This window comes from Rhinolophus sinicus, linkage group LG01, assembly GCF_036562045.2.
Source record: "Rhinolophus sinicus isolate RSC01 linkage group LG01, ASM3656204v1, whole genome shotgun sequence".
NCBI classification, from domain to species: Eukaryota; Metazoa; Chordata; class Mammalia; order Chiroptera; family Rhinolophidae; genus Rhinolophus; species Rhinolophus sinicus.
Genome location: NC_133751.1, coordinates 100,727,492 through 100,751,981, shown reverse-complemented (window position 1 = coordinate 100,751,981; position 24,490 = coordinate 100,727,492).

The window sequence follows — 24,490 nt, the reverse complement described above, 5'->3', positions numbered from 1 at the left end:
CCAATAGACATGTGAAAAAATGCTCAACATCACTATTCATCAGAGACATGCAAATCAAAACCACAATGAGATATCACCTCACCCCAGTCAGAATGGCTATCATCAACAAGACAAATATTAACAATGGTTGGAGAGGCTGTGGAGAAAAAGGAACACTCATACACTGTTGGTGGGAATGCAGATTGGTGCAGCCGCTATGGAAGGAAGTGTGGAGGTTCCTCAAAAAATCAAGAATAGAATTACCATATGACCCAGCAATCCCTCTCCTGGGTATATACCCAAAAAACCTGAAAATATTTATCCGTAAAGATGTATGTGCTCCAATGTTCATTGCAGCTTTATTTATAGTGGCCAAGACATGGAAACAATCAAAGTGTCCTTTGATAGATGATTGGATAAAGAAGATGTGGTATATATACATAATGGAATACTATTCGGCGGTTAGGAAAGATGAAATAGGACCATTTGCGACAACATGGATGGATCTTGAGATTATTATGCTAAGTGAAAAAAGTCGGACAGAAATAGTCGAGAACCATATGATTTCAATGATATGTGGAATATAAAACTGAAAACAAAAAAAGAAGAAGACAAACAAATGAAGAAACAAAAACTCATAGATACAGGCAATAGTTTAGTGGTTACCAGAGGGTAAGGTGGGCAGGGGTTGGTAGATGAGGATAAAGGGGATCAAATATAAGGTGATGGAAAGAGAACTGACTCTGGGTGGTGAACACACAATGTGATATATAGATTTTGTGTTACAGAGCTGTACACCTGAAACGTATGTAATGTTACTAACCATTGTCAACCCAATAAATTTTAATGAAAGACATTTTTATTAAAAAAAAAAAAAAAAGCAGCAGTATTTGCTAAAGGAACCTCAGTCCCCCAGAGAGAATTGATTCTAAGACAGCTGTAGGGAAATACAAGATGGTCCTGACATGTGTTGTATGAGAAAGTAAGAAAATATTTTAAAAAGGATGGTGACATCTGAAAGGACCCAGAAGGCAATTTAAAGAGACTCCCACTGTCTAGACCTGTGACAATATGAACATAAAAATAAATATTGATTACAGACTATAATTAACAAAATAAAATATAATACCATGTGCTCACCTGAATATAAATGAATGAATGATTGAAAGCGTTGATGAATACACCACACACACACACACACACACACACACACACACACACACACACGCATGCGCGCGCTCACACGGTCTGCTAATTAAGTTCCCGAACTTGTTGCAACAGTGTTGCTAACCTTTTTTGATATCAGAGGGATTATGCATTAAGAATTTGTACCAACTAGACAAACAGTTAACCAACTATACTGTTTGGAAATGCGGAAGAGGCTGCCTGGAAAATTTAGATGACCTGAACTTTTTTCCAACAACCCATGCCTCTTGCATCACGACAATGCACCAGCTCACAGGGCACTGTCTGTGAGGGAGGTTTTAGCCAGTAAACAAATAACTGTATTGGAAGAGCTCCCTACTCACCTGGTCTGGCCCGCAATGACTGTTTTCTTTACCCAAAGATAAAGAAACTGTTGAAAGGAAGACATTTTGATGACATTCAGGACATCAAGGGTAAAACGATGACAGCTATGAGGGCGATTCCAGAAAAAGAGTTCCAGGATTGCTTTGAAGTGTGGACTAGGCGCCGGCATCAGTGCATAGCTTCCCAAGGGGAGGACTTCGAAGGGCATAATGACGATATTCAGCAATGAGGGCTGTGGCACATTTTCTATGATGAGTTCCTGAGCTTAATTGTAGGACCTCGTGTGTGTGTGTGTGTGTGTGTGTGTGTGTGTGTGTGTGTGTATTCTCTCAAAGTTTGACAAATAGTAATAAAAAAGAACAAAAGAAAACTTTACAGTATAAAGGTCTGGCAGACAACACTTTGATCAAATGCTTAAATTGAACATCATTCATAATGGGGTTAATGAGAATCATGCAGGATGAAATAAAAGGTCAGCTCACTTGTGTGCTAATCCTACCAAAGACATATAACCTAAAACTAAGCATGAAGAAATGACAAACAAACCCTAATTTAAAGACATACCACAAATAGCTAGCTTATACTATTTAACACGTATTAAAATCAAGCATCAAGTGAGAAACTGGTCCAGACTAAAAGATACTACCTTTTGCTACACAACTTTTCAATGATTTTTTTCACCATGTGCATTTACTTCCTATTCAAACAATGTATTCATTGAATGTTTTACACAAGTAAATACATGCTTTTAAAAATGTGGACCTTCTGACCCAGAACAGTGTGATCCATTTCTTGGAACATACTCTAGAGAATCACTTGAATGTATGCACAGGGAGGCAGGTAGAAGGATAGTCACGGCAGCATTGTCTGCAATAATGAGAAGTAGGACACAGACATGCAGCAATCTGAGCGTGCTGACTCTCCATTTACAGAAGTACCATACAGCGGTTAAAAGGCATCAGAGGCGTCTATACGTGCTGCTACAGGTAGGTGGACAGGATATCTCTGGAATACAAGAAACATGCTGCAGACAATGTGCACAACATGATACCGTTTTATGTAAAATCAATAAATGAACCATACATAGTCCAGGTCAATGCACAGCACAGGATGTATCCCAAACAGGAATAGTGATCACAGTGTTTACCTCCTAGGAAGGCGTGATCAGTGGGAGTCTTTATTTTTATATTTATTTTGTAATTGTTTTAATTTTTCAATAACAGTTGACAGAGTATTACATTAGCTTCAGGTGTATAACATAGTGATTAGACATCTATATACCTTAGGAAGTCATCACCCTGATAAGGCTAGTACCCATCTGACACCATCCATAGTTATTACAATATTAGTGACTATATTCGCTACGCTGTACCTTACATTCCTGCGATTAGTTTTATAGAGGACAATTTGTACTTCTTAATCCCTTTCACCTTTTTCACCCACCCCATCCCCAACCCCCTCCCTTCTGGCAACCAATAATTTGTTCTCTGTATCTGAGTTTGTCTCTGTTTTGTTTGTTCATTTATTTGGTTTAGATTTCACATCTATGTGAAATCATATGGTATTTGTCTTTCACTGTCTGACTAATTTCACTTAGCATAATACCCTCTACGTCCATCCATGTTGCTGCAAATGGAAAGATTTCATTCTATTTTAGGGGTGAGTAATATTCCATTGTATATCTGTACCACTTCTTCCTTATCCATTCATCTAGCAATGGACACGTGGGTTGCTTTCATATCTTAGCTGTTGTAAATAATGCTGCAATGAACATAGTGGTGCATATTTATTTGTGAATTAATGTTTGTATTTTCCATGGATAAATACCCAGAATTAGAATGGCTGGGTCATATGATAGTTCTATTTCTAACTTTTAGCAGAATCTCCAAACTGTGTTCTGTAGAGAATGCCCCAATCTACATTCCACCAACATTTCACAAGGGTTCCCTCTTCTCCACAATGTTGCCAACACTTATTTGTTGACTTTTCGATAATAGCCATTCTCACAGGTGTGAGGTCATATCTCGTTGTCGTTTCGACTTGCATTTCCCTGATGTTTAGTAACATTGAACATCTTTTCATAATGTCTGTTACTTATCGGTATGTCTGGGATATTTAATCCTAACGGGAATGTTTTAATTTTGACTCAGATAATGTGAACATATATTATCTAATATAATTAAAAATTAATTTCAAAAATACATCTCCTGACCTAAGAAATCTTACCATCTATTTTGGGGGGTGTAGTGGACAGTGAGAACTTTACGATTGCTCTGCCCAGCATATCTGTCCATCCCATGGAGAAGATGACAGGCTACGTGGGAAGTGAAGAGGGAGGAGCACAGAATGGCTCTTGTGTCCAGGTGCTGCTACTGATACTGGGCAGATAAGAGGCAGAGACGGTTGAGGGCAGAGAAGATAATGGGTTAAGTTCGGGAGAATGTATATTGAGGGTGTTTAGCAAGTACTTGGTTTTGTTGGCTTGAAACTCAGGACTAGCCCTTAAATAGCTAACCACATGAGGGGGTAACTTGGCTAAGGAAGACGGGAGAAAGAGAAAAGTAGTCAGCCCACGACAAAATCCTGAGATAGACATCTAGGAAATGCCTTGTGCTGTTTAGCATAGAACAGTTTATGAGCAACTATAATCATGAACAAACATGGGAAGCAAAATATTGAAATTTCAAAAAATTAGAAATCGTCCTAAATTCAACAAAAGGAGAATGAAATGTTCTACCACTTCTACAACGTTATCATTAAAACTGCTGTTTACGAAAGTTTATATTGACATAAAAATAATTATGATAGCATGTGCTTTTCTTTTAAAGTACATTTTATTTAAGCAATGTAAATATAGGCATAGCAAAATCTGGACAGAGGTACATCAAACAGTGAACAGTAACTGTCTTGAAGGTTCTTACTTCTATTTCTCCATCTTTCAGATTCACTAAATGATATTTTCTAATAGGAGAAACATCACAAAAAGAATTCTCTTTCAGGTCTAAGAGAAACATGGTGACAGTCCCTTATTCACACAGAACCGCTGCACACAGTAGTTCCTCAGTAATCGCATGAACCTAGCAACACCTGCATCCAAGGCGGTTACCTGAGATTTTCTTACCTGTAAGAGGCCGGTCAGCTGGGGAGGCTCACGTGCTGCTGTCCTGGACCTTGCAGGGCGTGACAAGGGCTCTGTCTCTACCCTCTCTGTCCGCTGACACTAATGCCTTCATGGCCTTTACCTGGGGTTCCCAGAACCACTCCTACTAGATTCACTGATGGGTCCCACGGGAGATAAAGCTCATGTAGGCTCCTCTGAAAACAACCACCAAAGGACTGTGAACATCCTTCTTTGGGTCACTGGTCCTGCAGAGAATCAGAGATGACGACGTCTTAATTGAGTGTGTGGACCGGGGGCACCTTGACGTATCACTGTCCCTCTGACCTGTGCAGGCACGTCCACGGCACCAGGCTCTCTGGGGGCTGGCGGAGCACATGTGCTAAGTGCGTCAAGGACCCCAGCCTCCTCATTGACAACGGCTCTTAACTCTATTTCACGGTTTTCACTTGTTCCTTCCAGTTCTCAGGACATTATGCTATTAGTCCGCATTAGTATCACCTTTCACAATAGATGAGATCTGAGACATACGTTTATTTGTGCAAAGCCAGGCAGCCTGTGCAAAGTGAAGCCTTCACACCTGTCAATATTGTTACTGTATTTATTACTGTGATCACTTTGGTGGAGTTTCCGTGAGGTTCCTGATGTGAAGGGGCCGGTGGCCATCAGGTGCAGCACCGCACCCACGTCTGAGCATCTTCCGGGGCGGCATGGACTCGCGCGGGGACTGGGGGCTGAGAGGGCAGGAGGCCGGGCAGTTGGGGACGGAAACGGCAGTTGGAGGGAAGGATCCTTCCTACAAGCAGGGGGGGGGCGGAATTACCTGGGAGTCCAGAAATCCTCCTCAGAACTTGTCTGCGATAAATCTCAACTCTAATCTTCCAGAAGCCATGGAAGGATGACCAGGAAGCCTGAGGTCAGACGCCTGGCCATCTGGTGCCGTCCTTAAGAAGCCAAACCTCTTAGGCTCTCAGGCCCCGCCCTTGGCTGTGGCCCCGCCCCCGCAGGCTGGTTGCTCCTGGGGCACCTTGGACTCAGCACGGCAGGCGGAGCCTCCCTTGGGAAATCCCTCCCATCGCTGACAGGTTCCTGCAGAGGTTTCTGAGGTCCACTAGGTGCACCCGGCTACGATGAGGTAACCACAGTCTTGGTCCTCTGGGAAGGTAGATAATGAGGCCAGATATTCCCTCCGGTGTGAAAAGTGCTGTGAGTTGGAAAGCAAGGACAGATCCCAGCTTGGGAGGTGGAGAAACGCATCCAAGGGAAAGCTTTCAGTATAATGGGAAGGAAAGAAAAGAAAGTATGAGGTTTCAAGGATTGGTTTTGTTCTTGTTTTATAGTTTTTATAATGAAGAGTTTCATCTGATGACTTTTCATTCCGCCGTGGTGGTCCAGGTAACATATGATAACATATAATCAACGAGAAGGAATGTGGAGAAGTTATCAGGAGGTGAAATTGCTTTGAGTACTTCGACAAGCGATTTGGCTAAGGAAACAATCATAGAGGCTCCACCAAGAGAGGTGTTTTGTTTCCTTCCTTGGTGTGTCCCGCGTGCTTGGAAGAGAGCCTAGTACACACCAAACAGCAAAGGAATGAATGGATTGTTTCAGGCAGTGTTGGGGCTGACAAATAGTTGTAAAACATAAACTTATGGTGGTAAAAACATACTTAATTGTGTGATTTTTGTCAAAGATGAATCACCACCTCATAGGAAGGCAGATCTAAAAAAGACAAACTCAAAGTTTTCTGGCAGGACTGATGGAAGGAGGGTGGGGTAGGTTCTTTAGAGTAGAGATATTTAGGCTTGGGGTTAAGTGATGGACCAGGAAGACTTCCTCGGACAGGAAATGAGGACACAAAGTGGTCAGATGAGCAGGGAGAAAGGATGAAGTGGCTTGTAGTTCCTGAAGAGGCTGAGAGATTGGCATACAGAGGGCATGAGCAGAAAGAAGAAAGCATAAGGAATGGAATATCATAATATTTTTTTCAGAAGACAGAGTGCTCCTGGTGTTAAGTTCTAGGATATGGTGGTGACTGAACTGGAATGGGGGTAAGGTCTCTGAGAAAAGAAGGGATAGACAGTGAGAGGCCAGATTGTTAGATGGTCTATCCACCTGGATGTTGGGGCCTCTGACTGATTCCTCACACTTCAGCTTTCTGTCCAAGGCTCCATCCCAGCTCTTTCCTGTCCCAAGGTCTCCACTGAATCAGCATTTCCTGCAGCTCTAAGCTTCAGTCAATGGCATGGCTCTGGGCAAGGAGGCAGAAATGTGGCAGTGAGAGAGAGGATGTGGACACCTGCTCTGATTTGTTTTCGTTTTGGCACCAGCATTCACTCACCTTCTCTCAATAGTCCCTCTATTGCCTCTGGGAAGCTAACCTCACACAACCTCTACCTCCATGCCACCTTTCCCTTCTTCATTGGATACTCCAATCATTTTGATGTTTTTCTCTTCATTCCACTGAGCCATTAAACAGTTTGACCCTAATGACATGGATATGGATGAGGACAAAGATCCACTTGGTACCTTTGGCCACTTTTGCTTCAGTGAACTGAGCGGGGTTTCCAAGAAGTAACCCTTCCAAGAAAGTTCCAATGATTCCTAAACAAAAGGAGTTATTCCATGATTAGTTTACAAAAGAATTAACTTCTGTCTTGCAGCAGACTCTCTCCTGACTTTGAAGACACAAGCTGCCATATTGGAAAAGTCCACATAACAGGGAACTGAGAGTCGCCTCCAACCAGGTCCATCCAACAGCCAGCAAGGAATGGAGTATCTTGGGATAATAGATTTCAAGGAACTACATCCTGCCAACAGCTATATAGTTGGGTTCTTCACCAGTTGAGCCTTTAGATGAAACTACATCCCCCACTGACACCATAATTGCAGCTTGTGAGAGACTCTGAAGCAGGGAACTCAAATATACGTTGCCTGGATTCCTGACCCACAAAAACTGTGAGATAATAAATATGTGTCTTTTAAGGCACTCATTTTGGGGCACCAGTTACATACCAAGAGATAACTAAAGCACCACAAAATGACTGTAACCTTGGTGTACGATGTAACATGGCTGGGAAGGCAGGCCCCAGAAAAGAGGACAAGCTCTCTGAAAACATCCCTGCAGATATCGTCCTCGTTCTCAGTGATGATCCCACGTACTCTTATGCTGAGGTGGTGTCATCGTGCTCTACCAAGTCCTGACTGGTGTCCAGGAGGTGAGGCCTAGGTAAGTGTCAGGTGGAATGCATGGCCAGGATGGGGTCACCAGTAGTAATGTTGAGCTCATTCTCCACCTCCTCCTTTTGTTCTTCCTTCCTGACACATTTCTCCATTACACTTTCCTTACTCTCTGTCTCCTTTTCTCCCAAATTCTGAGTGGCTGCCTGGTGACCACTCCTACAAGGGATGGCCAGGTGATCTTTTGGTCTTGCAATACTGCTATCAAGCTGGGCACCCTGAAGAGATTTCCCTGAGGATCAGCTTCCCATTGTATGAGGTGCTCTCACAAGCAGGAAGAGCTCATTGCCTAGCTCAGAATGTGCCTTCCGGACATATTAACACTGCATGTGTCACACATTCTCCTCCTGGACTCACCCACTTCCTAGACCCTCCTCTCGCCACCCCAGTGTCCACAATCACAAAACGCATCCATACACACCCTAATCAATGGCTGCCCACCTGAGGGATACTCTGGAATTAGCAGCTTTTTCTAAATGAAAGTAAGCCACTGTTTTCAGGAAAATATTTATATCCCAGGTTCTTTCAGAGCTGCATTTTCTGTCCTGCCTCCTGCTCCATGAAAGGTAGAGGAGGGCAAAAGGGTGAACTGCTACCCCTTTTCATTAGAGTGTGGGAAGGAGAGGGGAACGGGGTCCATCCAAACTTCCTGAGGGAGAGAGGAGCTCTGAGGAACACGTGATATATAGTTGTCACCAAAATGTCCAAGAAGAAGGGTTTTCCCTGCCACTAAGCTAAGGAGCCACACATTCTCCTTCCCCACTTCCTGTTCCAAAACTTTCTGGAGGCAACAAGGGGAAATTCTGGCTTTATTATGCCAGAGTACCCCATCCTGCCATACAACTTTATATAGTTGTGAAGAGGGAGGGAACAGATAAAATGAGACTTTGAGCCAGCTTCTGGTCTTGCAGGGTTTTTCTCAGTTAGAAATGGCCTGAAAGTTGGTAGTATATGTATTTTGTAATTTTATGGAAAAATAAAGTGTTTCAAATATAGGACATCTGAGCAGGCTCAAATAAAGGACCCCAAGTTACAACTGAGAAAGCCAGGCTGTCTATGAGGGACCGACCATCTTTTAGAAACCAAAAGTGGAAATCTGTAAGAGCTGAATTAAACCCTTCCTTTCCCTAACCACGAGTCAAGGAATATTGGAAACCCACAACCCCAATATAGGTACACGGAGAACACGAGTCTCCATTAGGAGGAATGTTTATTGAGAAGGGTTCCACATTCTTGGTTGTGCTAAGATTGAAATTGGAAGATTGTTCTCATAGAAGATGGGTTCTCTTGAACAACTGCACGGTTGTCTTAACAAAGACTGAGTGACATTTTAGGAGAAATGGTTGCTCCCTGGAAGAGCTGGGGAAGCGTTTTCTGTTTGAACAGAGAAGTCTGGTCTCTGAACACGGTGTCTTCATCGGGGTTGAGCATGGCTAGAGAGACATGGAATACTTGATTCATGTAGGTGTGTCTTCACGGGGCACAGGGTCCCTGGATGGTGGGGAAGGGTGATGACTCAGGCATAATTGCTGCTCCTTGAAGGCCACAGCTTTCTGGGGACGTCTGATTCTGACTCTGTTCCTTACAACATCTGTGAGACAGCTCTGGACATCAGAGACAGCTTCTTGGATCCCGCACTGGACACTTTCCCCTTCCTCTAGCGGGCGTCAGAGAGCTTCATAGATGGAGGTATGTCCCACGTCAGGCTCTACCTGGGCAGGCAGGTCCTCCTTCTGCTGACTTACCTCTCAGGCTTCAAGTCCGTACCCATCCTCTAGGATCTTTCCAATGGCGGGCATGTGCTCATGAGCTTCAGGAAGCGCACAACTCACAAAGAGAGCTGTACTTCCAGCTTGGTCTCGGTGGTGTGTGAAGATTGGGCTTTCTGCTGGGGACATTCCTGGCATGTGATTTTTCTCCTGGAATTGATCCACTGAAAAAATTGCCTCATCTTTTTTCTGAAGTAACTATCAGGAGGAAAATGTTCATTCTGTGACAAGACTTGGAAATGCTCTCCAATTCTCTGTCCTCAACATGATGGCTCTTCTTTCTGGCATTAGATATGACTCTTCCTTATCCTCCCTTCCACATTCTCCTGCTTTGGAGCCCAGAGGTCTCACTTGCTTTGCACCCGGTGGGACATGGTTATCCTGGCGGTTCCATAAGACATGCTTAGACACCCAGGGCTCCTGTCTCAGCTCTGTGACGACTCCACTGTCCTCCAGGTGGACCGGCGGCACCTGGGAAGCTCCAGCATCCCCGCTGGAATCGCTGTGGCACTGAGTCAGTGAGAACTGGGAAGGAAAGCTGTGTGAAGTAAGGTAAATGTCAGGTGCACAGCCAGGAACTGGCTTTGCTTTCCACTCTCCACTTTAAACTTTAACTCACCAAGGACCTGTTTTTCATGTCTGGAGAGTTTCTAATCTTGTAAAAATGATATTTTTGGTGAGGGACATTCAGTGGTCAAAATAGATTCTACTTCACTCATATTCGCATCTGTCATTTGTGAGTTTCCCAACTGCCTAGTGGTCAAGATGTTACAACATTGTGATTGAAGAGCAGGTATCTCCTTGACCATGACTATCTCCCTGGACGTGTTGGACATGCAAAAATGGCCTAAATTCTCCATTGTCCTTTGGCCCTGAATCATTTCTGCTCTGTCACGGACACTCACATTCTTATCCCTTGGCTCAGGTCCAGACCCAGCTTGCTTCGTGAGCACCTCTGGGCTGCATCTACTGTCTAGTACAGTCTCATTCCTACTCCCTTTGTCTGTGGTGCTGGGTGTGAGGGCCTGAAAAAGTCTGTGTGCCATGCTCAGTTACATGGACATCCTTTGCAAGTGTACAGTCCATAGCAGCATGGGATGGTTTCAGGGCCCCCGTCCTTCACTGCCCACAGATGAAGAAGCCCACAGAGGACAAACCAGCAAATTCAGAGGAATGAATTTGTTGTTCCTGCCTTGTTTCTATGTCAATGTTTAGAGTTTCCCTCAAAGGGCTTGGAAATCTCATCTTTGACTCTTCACCTGAAATATGAGTGGCGGAGGAGAGAATTTCAAATTGGGGAAGAGGGCATGTTTTAGCTTCTCTCAACATGTAGAAGTTTATGGATTCCACAACCTTGAGGGATGATAAGTCAGGACACCAACTCTGACTTATATGGGCTTATTATATAAGTCATTATATGGGCTTCTAGCACTTGTCTGGTGTTGGGACCAGGAAGAGAAAGCTCTAGAATAGTAATATGGCAGTAGACACCACCTATCATTGTTCTTTTTAAATTTGTGATTTCTGTATTGCTCTGGAAACTCCCAGAAGGAGGCAATGTACTGTTCTCAGCCAGCCAAGAATGACATACACCTATACGGATCCCAGGCGTACCGATTTGCCAAAACTGCTTACTCAATTATAATCTAAGACTGGTTGTCTCTTGATTCTGGTCTCTGTCATTCATTGAGACATTCAATAATTCATTCCCCACTTGGTGTTTTAAGCAGGGGGCTTCTCTTTAGCATAAGATCTAATGAGCACAATTGTAATTATATTTAGCAATACCTTTCGGCTTTTTTGTATCACACTTTTGGTTACTCTGCCATGAAAAGATTTTTTGTGTTTTTTTCCTATTCACTTTGTAACATTTCACCAAAATTTCTATTGGACCTGCATACCTTTTTGTAATTTGTGGATTGTGTATGTATTTGTTTCATCTCCCTGTGCCAGCTGGTCACTTACACTTATAACCCCTGCAGCTTCATTATTTAGATTAGAAACTGCCAAAGTGAAGCCCTGGGTCATTTTTTCCCTTGCTTTGCCTGCGTTCCCTCTCTGAGTCTGATGACTCAGTCTTGGCCCCAGACACCCACTCCTTCCCCTCCCATATGAGGAAGGTTTTCCATAATGACAGCTCCTCCTTCACCTTCTCCTGCGGCCTCCCCAGCTTCCCGCTGTCCCCTAAGTAGGAAGGTGCACCTCAAGGCCAGCCCCTCTCCATGCCGTCCTGGGACAGCTGGAGGTGTGTCTGTTCAGAACAATCCCTCCACATAGCTCTGCATCTCTGGTCTTTTTTCAGCCGAGTCTGGTCCTCACTGTCCCTAAGGTCCCTAAGGTCCCTAGGACTCACATCATTGAAAGTCTAAGTATGAGAAGCTCCACCAAGAAATTTCCAGGTGAGATTGGTGTAAAAATGGCACATTGAATACATTTTCCAAAAATGGCCTTGTTATGAAAAGGAAAGGCCAGAAACTGATCCAGTTTAAAGGAGATTAAAGAACCCAGGACCACTAAATGCAATATGTGATTCTAGACACACTCTTGTAATAGAGGTTTATAAAAAGGTTACAATGGACATTACTCAATAAATTGCCAAAGGTAGTATATGAATAGGAGATTAGTTAAAAGTTTATGCTAAACATTAAATTGACTAAAGGGAATAAGTGTACTGTATACAGGACACTGTGCCTTGTCCTAAGAAATATACAAAAAATATTCCAAGAGAAAGTGCATGATGCATGAAACATATTCTCAAATATTTAGGAATGTATGCATATTTTTCATACATGTATGTGTGTGTTTATATACAGAGAGTCATGGGAGGAAGGGAAGAAGGCAAAAAGAGAGAGACAGCTGAGAGATGGCAAATGAGTCAAAATATTAGTAGAGAAACCTGGATAAATGGTTTATGGTTTTACCATCCATCCAAGTTTTCCACAAGTTTACTTATTGTTAAATGAATACATTTTATAAATATACCATTCACTTTTTTTTTTTAATTTTACCTGATCTTTGAGATTTCTGCCTTTGAAATTCACAGCTTCTCTCACCACCACACAGACCCCAGAAGTGTGCAATGCAACTTGAAAACAGTTGTCTCATCTTCTGACCCAGCACTTAGGACCTCTGCACACTGAAGCATCCTGACATTGCCACAGGAGTTTACAAAACGCTGGAGAGCAGTCCTTACCTCCAATTTTTTTTTTAATTATGTACAATATAAAAGAAACCCTAAATCGAAGATGTATATAGCATGGGACCCCTGATTTCTTTCTTACCTGGTGCAAGAAGGTTGTCCATCTTCTGGGGTTCTGCGGTGTGAATTGCTTTGTCAGCACTTCCTCCGCTCTGCGGGTCACTTACCACTCCTCCAGGGATTTCCATCTTTCCAAAACATGTTGATGGCTTTTGTCCTCACCCTTTCTTATCATTCTCAGGCACTTACTCTTTTTAAATCCTTTACTTGTTTTAACAGCTTGGTTGAAATTATACTACACACACCACACAATTCACCCATCTAAAGTGCATAATTCCATGTATGTTTTACATTCACAGACATCGGAATCATCACAATCCATGTTAAAATATTCATGGCTTCAAAAAGAAACCTCATGACCCTTAGCTACCATCCACCTCTTCCCTCCTCTCCCCCGGCCTGAGCAATTACTAACCTACTTTCTGTCTGTAGATTTCCTTATGTGGACATTTCACATGAATGGGATCATGTGTGCTCACGTGTGACTGGCTTCATTCCGTCAGCATAATGTTTTCAAGTTTCATCCATTGTGTAGCATGTACTAGTACTTTTTTATTGCCAAAACATGTTACATCGTGTGGATATACCATATTTATCTACCCGTTCATGAGTTGATGCACATTTGGGCTATTTCCACCATTTGACTCTAGGAATAGCACTGCTAAGAATATCAGTTTATAAGTTTTATGTGGACATCTTTTCATTTCTCTTGAATATACACTTAGAAGTGCAATTGCTGGATCATATAACAAGTCTATGTTGAACATTGTGAGGAAGCACCAGATGTTTTTGCCAATTGGCTGCACCGTTTGTCATTCCACCAGCAGTGTCTGAGCGTTCCACTGTCTCAGTGACGCTTATTATTGGACTTTTTGATTCTAGCCATTTGTGTGTGTGTGTGCATGTAGTGCTATCTCATAGTGGTTTTGATTTGTGTTTCCCTCTTGGTTAATGGTTTTGAGCATCTTCTCATTGAATCTTTCACTTTTCCTGAGATTTTGGGAAGCATTGTGTTTAACTCAAAATACAATGGCTCATTTTAATGTGTGACATGAAAATATTTTCTTCTAAATATTTGGAAACACATATAGAAATAGCAAGTCCTATCAACTTGTATAGATTTCTTCTTCTATACTTTTCCATGTTAGTGTAGTTACTGTGTGATTAGCGGACAGCAATATTGTGCACTGGGTTTGCCCCATAAGACTACTTACTGGGGGGCCTTGAGGGGAAATTCACTCAAATGACTCTCTGGGATTGAGTAAAAGGCAGAACAGGACCAATTGCCAAAGCATCTAGGAGCTCCATGCTTTTTTGTCACCAGTGCTGTTTACACCTGTGGTGTACAAGTGTGTTCCACAGGTGGGAAATATCAAAGAAATGTGAGAACTTTGACATGGGCACTGAGCATATGATTGAGTGAATGGTATGATGCTTTGATGGGCTTTCTCACTTTACATTTGTGTAAAAAATGGGATGTATCACCCATGCATATGATAGTTGGGATAATTGGGAAGGTACATGGGATGACATATTGATCTATCTGTTCTTGTGCATGTTTAAACATTTCTGTAATGACAAGATTTTAAAAACAAAAGATGTTGGGTGGAAGTACATGAATCTATCAAGACTAGAGTTTCTCTATTTCTCAGGAAGGTGATTTCAGGAAGGGTTTTTTTGTTGTTGTTTCTTTGTTTCTTGTTTGGTTTGTGTTTTTTGTGTGTGAGGAAGGAATTCTCTTTCCATATAAAAGGAAGGAAAAAGGAAAGGAAGAAAGTGAAAGAGTTTGTTTGTTTATTTGTTTGTTTTAAGTGTTTTGATGAAAATTTAAGACCTTATGGCTTTAGCTCCTCTGTGAACAGTGGTCCAGCACATCTGTTGAGCAAATGGGGATGGGCTCAGTTTGAGGAAAGTGAATGAGATTTGAAATAGGTTTGAGGAGCAATGGAGAGAGAATGGACTCAGGAAACTGTGTCCTAAGCTCCGTTTGTCTTGTTCACATGTTAGTGGGCTTAAGACAATTATTTGTGGAATGAATAATTTCCAGATAGTAACTGAGTTAAATCGATCTGGCTATGAGTTGAGTTGACTTGAATGTGGGATTTAATGCAGTAGTGATCAGTTACTTTTAGGAAGGTATTTCTGGAAAAACAAAGTTAAAATTTTCCCACCTGGGAGAATTAAGTGGGATTTGAAGGGGCCCATTTTTAGTGGTGCTCTTTAAATATTGGTTACCCGAGAAGACTATCCAGTGCCTGCGACAGGGAGGAAAATAAGAGCTGGGATTGACTGGAATTGACAGGTAGTAAGTGGGAAAATGAATGGAGTTGAGTTTAAAAAATAACAAGGGACATATAAACTGGAAGGATAGGGGGATGAGGCCAAAGCGGGAATGTATTCTGTACTATTCCAGATGGCAGAGGTGTTCCTGGTAACAAGCTCTATTGTGTGGAAGCAACTGCACTGGAATGAAGGCAAAGGACCCTAAGAGGGGAAGATGTAAGATGTGGGAGGCTGAGTTATTGCTGCTCCACCCACATGGATGTCAGAGCCTCCACTGACTTTCACCCCTTCAAGGTCCTGCCATGGACCCCAACCCACCTTGGCCTTCCCAGGGCCTCCACAAAATCTGCAATTTTTTCTCTCTCCCCAAACTTCAGATACTGTATGTTCAATGGCATAACTTGGGACATGAAGTTTCATGTGTGGTAGTGAGAGAAGCATGTGGAGGACAGCAGTTTTGTTTGCTTTCGTCCTTAGAGGATGCACATATCTTGCTGGAAAAATGACCTTTGAGTGCTCTCTGGGACACTCAGGCCATTTTTGAGTCCCAGTCTATACACTGGAACTGCCTTCCCTTCAGACCCTGTTGTAAGGGTGTGTGCGTGTGCAGTCTTGGCTAATGAAAGCATTCCATGGAGGTCCATGGCCAGCCCCCAAATATCTGTAACCCTGGATCTCACCTCTTTTTCATGAGCTACAGGTGTTCTGGGGGAGATGGATGAGGGCTCCACCAGGGCCATGAGGATCAAAGGGGACACGTCCACCCTGAGAGCCGAACGGCACTCGCTGAGGGCAAGATCTTGTATATTTCCCTGAAGCATGGATGGAGGGAAGTCACCATGATCACCTTCCCCAAACACAGGGACGCCAAGCCTGACCACATCCCCACAAATAATGTTTTCCCTCTCAAACAAGACCCCCCTGCCATTTGGTCTAAGGCATCGGCGTGCTGTGTGGTGCTCTGAGCAGCCTCAAGCCGGGGAGCTTGGAGCAGACTGAGGAAGCGGGGAGCCAGGCAGGGTCACAGTGCAGGGATGATGGGGCATAAACCTTTGTTCCACCGCAAGGTCACTCTTTCCCCTCTCTCTTTCTTCTTATTCTCCCACTCACTCGAGGGCAGCTTTTCCTTACTTTCAGCTTTATTTTACCCTGGAAGCTAGGTGGCTCCCTGGTCAACATTCCTACCACTGAGAGTTAAGTGATGCTATTGTTTGCAAAAAGAAAAAAAGAAAGAAAAAAAAAAATGTCATCAATCTAACAGCCCAGAGAAATACCAAAGACAGAAACCACATTGCCAAGGTGACTTTCCAGGAGGGAATCTTCAGTGTCAAATTTAAAGGATGCTTCCCCAACACATTAACACGAGCCACGAGACAGACTTGTAAGTAGCATCGATGCTGTTCCTAGACCCGACCCCAACCAGCCCAGGAACCACTGGACAACGTCCGCCCCAAACACACCCACTGAGGATTCACCCTCCATGGGATCCTCACCACTGACTCTCCATAACAATGAAGCCACTGTTTCTTCTTCACTGATACTTTCTGAAAATGTACCTGTCCCTGATCTTCCTCAGATGTAGAAGGCCTGTCTTCCCCACCGCCCTAAAGGATTTAAAGCATTCCAGGAGGGGGAAGGTGTGGGCTGCTATCCATGGTCACTAAGACTAAGCTAAGAGGCAGGAGACACAGCCCATCTCCTCACACTGCACCAGGGACGAAAGGGGCTTATGGGGACTTGCTATCTATTTCTCAGCTAGAGCTGCAGGGGACTGGTCACCTTTCAGAAGCCAAAGGAAGCAAACGATAAGGGCTGAACTAACTCCTTCCTTTCCCTAAGCACAAGCCCTGAGTGACCCAAAACACATGTCCTCCACACAGCACACAACAAAAACATCAGTTATTACAGAGACATTTATTAGGGAAAATCAACATTCATCCCAAGGGAGGAATTACTTGGGGGTGGGAAAATGTTTTCCCTGGAAATTCAGGAACTGGTTTGGTGTGAAAATGATAGACATATCTCCGAAAGCTGTGCCTTCAGTAGTAGTGAGACAGAAGCCGGAGGCTCCAGGCCAGCTTGACGCCTGCAGGTGGGGTTTGGATGGGCCGCGGTCTCCCTGTGAGGCCTGGATTGGGGGTGCTTCTGATGGAATAGCCGCTGCATAAATGCTGCAAATGTCTGGGGTTCTCTGATCTTCTCTCGTTTTTGTGGAATAATTGGACAAGTCTGGCCCAAATAGAGAGCTTCTTCCTGGCATGAATTCTTATTTGCCACTTTACAGCAGGGATCCCTGGAGTTGAGAGGAGGCCCCTGGGGGGACCCTGCCTGGGCCCCTACTTCTGCCTCCTGCTGAGCTTTCCCAAATTTCGCTGGGGAGGGAAGGGGCTCTTGGGGGCAGGGGATGTCTGCTGCATGCCGGCGCTCCAGCTTCTCCCATAGGTACCTCCCAATGCCTCTCCTGACTTTCTTATCGCTGGTCGTCCCAGGCAAGGCATCTCTGCCTTCATCTGGGCCTCTGCTCTGTGCACATGATATGGGGCTGCCCATTTCCTCGGGATTTTCTTGCTTTTTGCCTTCTCTGTCAGGATGAAGACAAGGAAACAAGCATCTCATTTGCTTCCTGAATGGTCTTTCAGGAGCAGACTGCCCCTTCTGTGACGTGGTCTGGGAAGACTTGCTCCCAAGCACCTCCTCTAATGCCATGTCCTGAGTAGGAACATTCTTCCATTGAGTTTGGGACGTTCCCAACTCTGGATCGCCTCCAGCAAGCCCTTCTGATGTGGGACCTTGAGGACTCAGTCTCTTATGAGCTTGTGGGAGAATCTTCTTCCTATACCACCTGAAGACCCGCCTAGGACCCCGAGGTTCCTGCTGCTGCTCCATCCTGACTCCTTGATCCTCCACATGGACAGGCAGCCCCTGGGAATCTTCTACATCCACACTGGAGACACCCTGAACATGGTCAGGGGAGCTTCATCTGTCAAGCTGTCTGACGGACTCACCCTGGGACCATCTAGTTCTTCCTCAGAGCCATACATGAGATCTTCATCTGAAAAGCTGGCTGAGTCACCCAGATTATCTTCGGGGCCATTCTCTAGGCTGTTTCTCTTATCCTTCCCCATATCTTCCTCTAACTTATGCACTTCTGAGGCCCTCTCACAAACGCTGGGTTGGCTCAATCCTACATTTAGGGTTTCCCTGCTCTGTCCTTTACCTACAGAGATGCATGACAATCCACAATTGCTCTCTGGCTCAGATATCTCTGAAGAATCGCTCAGAGGCCTCATGAGTGCCCAAGACTCATGGATTCTGTGGGGCAGGCCCCACTGGTGTTGGATGAGATCCTTTCTATGGTGATGTTCTACATTTTTGGAACGCTCATTACTCAGAGGAAATGCTCCAGGAAGGATAGAGGTTGAAACCTGGGCTTGGGAGGGCCGGTGGTAAGCAGAGTTGGGATAGGAAGAACAAAAGTCCTCCTGAGAACTTTGGACCACGGAGGGTAAACCCCATAAAGATTCAAGTTGGTGACGCAACAGGCTCCATCCCTGGTGTTGCATTATAAATGAGGTGGAATCATCTTATTTGCTGTGGAGCTGATGGAAGTACACTCCGCAGATACCAATATGGGTTATAGAAAGGTGGTGTTCAGAGTTAGAGGGGCATCTGGTTGGAGAAGAAGATCAGCTCTTGGAGTGCCATGTGGTGGGGCGACAAGGGGTTGGGGTGGGGAATGGGACACTGGGAATGCGGATTCCAAGGAGCAAAAGGCTCTGGTGGAAAAGAGTGACCCAGTGTTGAAGGTGAAGGAAAGTCAGACAAGGGGGTCATTGGATTAGGAGAGAGATTTGGGGGTGACGGTGGGAAAAGGCTCAGGCAGAAGGGCTGGTATTGATTTTCCTGGCAGGACTCCTGAGAAGGAGGTGGACAAAGGGAACAATGACTCAATCACATCATCCATGGAAGCCAAAGTGGACACTGAGGCAGTAACATCTTCCCGGGCTTCTGGAAACAGTAGACAATTGACCACAATGGTTGCATCATTGCTAACCTGACAGAAGGGGTCTGCACGTAACCGGTGACGAAATTAGGTGGTATCATGATTCCGGTACAGGGGGCTGCAAGAGACAGGAGGTACAGAGCTACAGCCAGGACCAAAACAGTGAGGAGGCCCTAATGGCCCTGTCGGGGTAGGGGCACCTGAAAGAAGCCTGCTGCCCTTCACATGGCTCCACATCCCTGACTTCACAATACACCCAATAGCGCTCACCCTGGGCCTTCATGCCCACCCCCGTTCCTATGGCTACTCCATCCCAAGACTATGGAAGGCTGCACTGAGTCCCTGGAATTGCACAGAACATGCTAAAGAGGGATCACCGAAGGGGAGGGAAGACTAGTCACCACTTGTGGATTGAAATCAGCTGTGTTTTCTCCTCTTCTGCCCTCCAGTAATGTCTCCAACCTGGGAAGACAGGAGAGTGAGTTATGTGGGATGAAGGTAGAAGCACAGGTAGTATACAGGAGTCCCTCTATGGGAAACCATTGTGATACTAGACTGTGATGCCCCAAGAATCAGTCCATGAAGTGAAGTGGTCCATGCCAATACAAACAAGGTTCCCATGTGTCTGTTATTTCATTTGTAAATTACTTTCACAAGCATTATCTCATTCGATGCGCAAAACCAGTCTGGGAAGCATGGAGGTCAGTAGTTACATCAGAGAGGAATCTCATCACCAAAGAGGTCAAAGTACTTAAAGTTCAGAGATAGAAGTTCTGACTGTCCACATCTATTAGGCAATGTCCCCTGCTCAGGTCCATCACTGCTCATGCCCAGGGAGGGCAGAGCAGGGGACCAGAGAAGTGACTCAGGGTCTCACTGCCTTCCCAGGAGCCTCTCCTCTGACAACTCTGTTTTCAGACAGGGATTGTATCTAGCAACTAATGGCCTCAGAGGTCATGGACTAGGGACCTCATGGAAGGACAGAAAGGGACACCCTTGGAGAGCACAGGTGAAAAAGGCAGAACCTTACCTTTCCGTGTCCCACCTTTCCTTCTTCTCTTGGCTCTGCCCTGGTGCTGAGAAGAAGAGAATCATTTCTGTCACTTCTCTCCATAGGAAACATAGATATTCATGATCCCAAAATGACATGACATTATTTTAATTACTAGAACTTTGTGTTCCTTCCTTTCATCCATTTTTATGGGTTCAAAATGTTTTCAATTTTTCCTTCGTTGAAAAACTCAAGGAAGGTTTTGTCCATGAGGTCCACACTTAGTATTCTCAGTCAGAAGTCCTCTGCTCAAGGAGGGCAGAGAATCTGAGGCCAACAGTCACATCGCTGCTGCCTCAGATAGGACCCTGTAACCTGGGCAGAGCTCAGGCTCCAGCCTCTGCTCAGAGGCTCTCAGAGGCTCAGCGCTGCCCTCCTGATCAGCCCAACACAGAGGAAGGCTCTGTGGAGTGATGCCTGACATGGGAATATCACTCCTGATGAAGTGCTGGGGAACGCGCTTCTCCTGCAGAGATCCCAAACTCTCTGAATAACCCAAGCCAAGGTCAAGAGATCAATGTTTGGGGTTTGATCCTGGAATCAGTCCTCTACCATATGCACTTGGTCTGTGAGCTACCAAGGAAACAGGCCCAGCTGAACCTAAGCCCAGTCCTGCCTATTTCCCTAGAAGGATTTCTATTCTCTCAGACTCCCCACCTCAGATGTTACTCTCAGCCAGCCCTGCTCATTTTCAAAGGCGGGAGTAGAAATGGGCAAAACACTAAACAAAATCTGTTGGGCCTCCTCGGGGTTCCTTACCTTTGGGATGTTTTTGGTTTCCTGGATGGGTGGTAAAGGTGGAATCTCCACCAGGTAGCACAGGAACAGAAGGAGGGAATAAATAACATAAAGGCAAGTAAAGAGAACCTGTAATGAGACACAAATTTCAAGAAGGCTATTCAGAAATGCAAACACTTTCCATTGTAGGAAATCCATTATCTGAATCGCCAAGCTGCCTGAGGCAACTGAGCTGTGACAGTGCAGACTCTTGACTTTATTGCCAGACCTGCCTCCCAGACCATTGAAGAATCACAAAGGGTGTGACACAACCCCTCCCCCACCCACCAGACCAGCAGATCCCTCCACCCCTGTTGGGCCTCTAGGTCCCTCTGCCTTCGGCTGCCATCCTATTTTCCAATCCATCTTTCATCATATATTTACCTTACGGAAAGGTTCTCGTTGTTTCACCTGTAACCCAGATATGACCTGGGTCCCCCTTTACCGTGTGGAGAGCTTGACTTGGGGCTAACCATGTCCACTACCGTGGAAGTCTGAAATACTGCCTGGAATGTTTGCTTGTACCCAGACATTTACACTCAGGGTCATGTATGTCCTCAAATCCATCTTTCCTATAGAATGTTTTGCCTTATATGAATCCAGATATACAAGTTCAAGTTTATTTATCCTTAGTTCTCTGAAAGTTGAATAGAAAATTTCAGTATACTTCAGTTAGCATTTACAATCAGAGAGGCTGACTCAAATAATTAGAATGAATAATTCATTATTCAACATTCACAAAACTGAACTCAGTACAAAATAAATGTAAAGAATTAAACCTTCCAATGATCTTGGGGATAAGTCTGTAGCAGTTACTTCTCTGACGTTAATGAAGGTTAAACTGCCAACTTTCAAGACATGCTACACACACACACACACACACACACACACACACACACACACGCACACTCCCCACTATCACCAAACAGGACCAGACAGGACAGGATTAGAATGCGAGGACCTACATGGACACATCGTTATCACTCACAGTCCATAGGTTACATGAGGGTTCACTCTTGGTGTTGTACATTTACGGGTTTAGACAAATTTATAATGACATGTGTCCCCCCCTTATACTATCAAACAGAGCAGGTTCACTGCCCTGAAAACTCTCTGTTTTAACCTATTCATCTCCTCTTGCCGCCATCCCTGTGCAAACACTGATCTCTTTACTGTCTCCAGAGTTTCGTTTTTCTAAAATGTCATCTAGTTGGAATCACAGCCTTTTTGGATTGGCGATTTTCACTTAGTAATATACATTTAAGCTTCCTCCATATCTTTTCATGATTTAGTAGCTTACTTATTTTTAGTGCTAAATAATATTTTAGTGCTAAATAATATCTGGATGAACAACAGTTGCTTTATCCATTCAACCTGGACATTTTGATTGCTTCCTAGTTTTGGCACCTATGAGTGAAGCTCTTATAAACAGTCCTTAATTTTAAAAAAAATAAAAACCACCTTGTGGAGATATAATTCACATGCCATACGATTTACATATTAAAAGTGTACAATTCAGTGGCTTTTAGTATAATCACAATGTTGTGCATCCATCACTACAATCAATTTTAGAACACGTTCCACACTCAGTAAGAAACTCTGTTCCCTTTAGCCTTCACCCTTCAATCTTATTTCCCCCCCACCCTAGGTGACCACGAATCTACTTTCTCTGTAGTTTGGTGAATTCTGAACATTTCATACAATGGAATCATACAATATGTGGCTGTTTGCTAGTTGTACCCCCACTGATCAGTTCATGTAATAAACGTACTGTGTGAATGCAAAGCCTCATATAAGTATCTTTAATATGCTTCCAGTGAACATACCTAAATAAGCATCAGTTGGTTCCTGCAGGAAAATCTCAATGTTCAGAGAGTAACGACAGTGTTTTTCAAGACATGTATGGGTCTAAGAGATGCCCAACTGATCGAAGATGCAAAGCACTGTTCCAGTACATTTGTTGAGCAAATGGAGATAGCCTCAGTTTGAGGAAAGTGAATGAGATTTGAAATAGGTTTGAGTAGCATGGAGAGAGAATGGACTCAGGAAACTGTGACCTAAGCTCCATTTGTTTTGTTCACATGTTAGTAAGCATGGGATGATTATTTGTGGAATGAATGATTTTCAGATAGTTCTAGAGCTGAACTTATCTAGCTATGAGAAGAATCGAATGTGGAATTTAACCCAGTATTGATCAGTTACTTTTAGGAAGACATTTCTGGGAAAATAGAGCTGTAATTTTGCAAAACAGGGAGAATTAAGTGGGATTGGAAGCTCCATTTGTAGTGGTGCTTTTTAAATATTGGTTATCCAAGAGGCTATCAAGTCTGCCTGAGACAGGGAGGAAAACTGGAGCTTGTATTGATAGGGATTGACAAAGAGTAAGTGGGAAAATGAATGGAGTGAGTTTAAAAAATAAGGGGCAGATAAACTGGAAGGATAGGAGGATGAGACCAATGCTGGGCATGTATTCTGTACTATTCCAGATGGCAGAGGTGTTCCTGGTAATAAGCTCTATTGTGTGGAAGCAACTGCACTGGAATGAAAGTAAAGGCCCCTAAGATGAGATGATGTAGGACCTAAGATGCTGAATTATTGCTGTTCCATCCACATGGATGTTAGAGCCCTCCAGTGCCTTTTCACCCCTTCAAGTTCCTGATATAGGCCCCAACCCACGTTGGTCCTTACCAGAGACTCCACAAAATCTGCACTTTTTTCTGTTTCCCCAAGCTTTGGATACTGTATGTTCAATGGCATAACTTGGGACGTGAAGATAGAAGTGTGGCAGTGAGAGAGGAATTTGGTGGACATCAGGTTTTTTTGCTGTCCTTACAGGATTCATATATCTTGCTGGAAAACGACCTCAAGTATGCTCTGAGCCACTCATGCCATTTTTGGGTCTTAGTCTGTATACGTGGAGCTTCCTTCCCTTCAGACTGTTGTTGAGTTCTCTTTGTGTACATTCTTGGTTTAAAAGCATTCCATGGAAGTCCATGGTCAGCCCCAAATATCTGCAACCCTGAAACTCATCTCTGGTTCATGAGCTACAGGTGTTCTGGGAGAAATTGATGAGGGCTACACCAGGGCCATGAGGATCAAAGGGGACATGACCACCCTGAGAGCCGAATGGCACTCGCTAACGGCAAGATCTTATATATCTCCATCAAGCATGGATGGAGGGAAGGCACCATGATCACCTTCCCCAAACACAGGGACGCCAAGCCTGACGACATCCCCACAAATATCGTTTTCCCACTCAAACAAGAGCCCTGTGCCTGTTTGGTCTAAGGCATCGGCATGCTGTGTGGTGCTCTGAGCAGCCTCAAGCAGGTGGAGCTTGGAGCAGACTGAGGAAGCTGGGAGCCAGGCAGGGTCACAGTGCGGGGATGATGGGGCATAAACCTTTGTTCCACCCACAGGGTCACTCTTTCCCCTCTCCCTTTCTTCCTATTTTCCCATTCATTCTAAGACAGCTTTTCCT